Below are 786 nucleotides of genomic sequence, written 5' to 3'. Positions count from 1 at the left end.
GGTGGTGCAGAACTATGGTGATGTTCAGTGTGTACCACAAGGGAATCTGATGTTGGGGGAGTGCAGTCAGTAATTCTATGTATATATATGTATATAGACCTGTGTGTTTAATGCATTTTAATTATTGTTCATTTGTATATAGATATGTTTTCTAAGCATGATGTAGTGATGTAGAATAAGAGGTGGAATGTCATGGTTTTCTAATTATTCCTTTTGGTATTCCACATATCATATTTAGTAAATAAGTTTTCCTTTTTATGTCATTGATGCTGCTCTGTTTGTTTCCTTGAGCCCAGCTCCCATTTCCCTACCCCTTTCCCTTTTCCCTTCCCATCTGTTGGGGACAAGGGGGTCCACAGGCCTACTGCCCCCCTGTCATGGACATAGATTGATCTAGATAACTCCATTGACAGGGCCAAAAAAAAAGACTAACCTTGACAGAGCTGTTCACATTACTGACTACTGACTGCTATCCTGTTACTCCATGCATGGAGTGCAGCTGTTGAGACAACCGGACTGTTGTGAGACACACAAGAACTTCAGGCCTGCACAAATGCAAGGGCTTGAGAGCACTGTGGCAGTGTATAGAGAGCAGCAAAGAAAACAGCACATTGTACAGCTGTCCATGGTTGTACCTCCCCCAGACACACATAGGTAGGAAGAGAGAAGAGCTAAGGAAAAGTCTATTTTTAAAGCTTTTTATTTATCTCATAAACTATTCAGGAAATCTGGTTCCATGTTTTCATGAGCTCTTAGACTGAGAAAATGGAAATATTATTGGAAAGA

This window comes from Coturnix japonica, unplaced genomic scaffold (genome assembly GCF_001577835.2).
Source record: "Coturnix japonica isolate 7356 unplaced genomic scaffold, Coturnix japonica 2.1 chrUnrandom552, whole genome shotgun sequence".
NCBI lineage: Eukaryota > Metazoa > Chordata > Aves > Galliformes > Phasianidae > Coturnix > Coturnix japonica.
Note: the sequence above shows the minus strand (reverse complement) of the source record.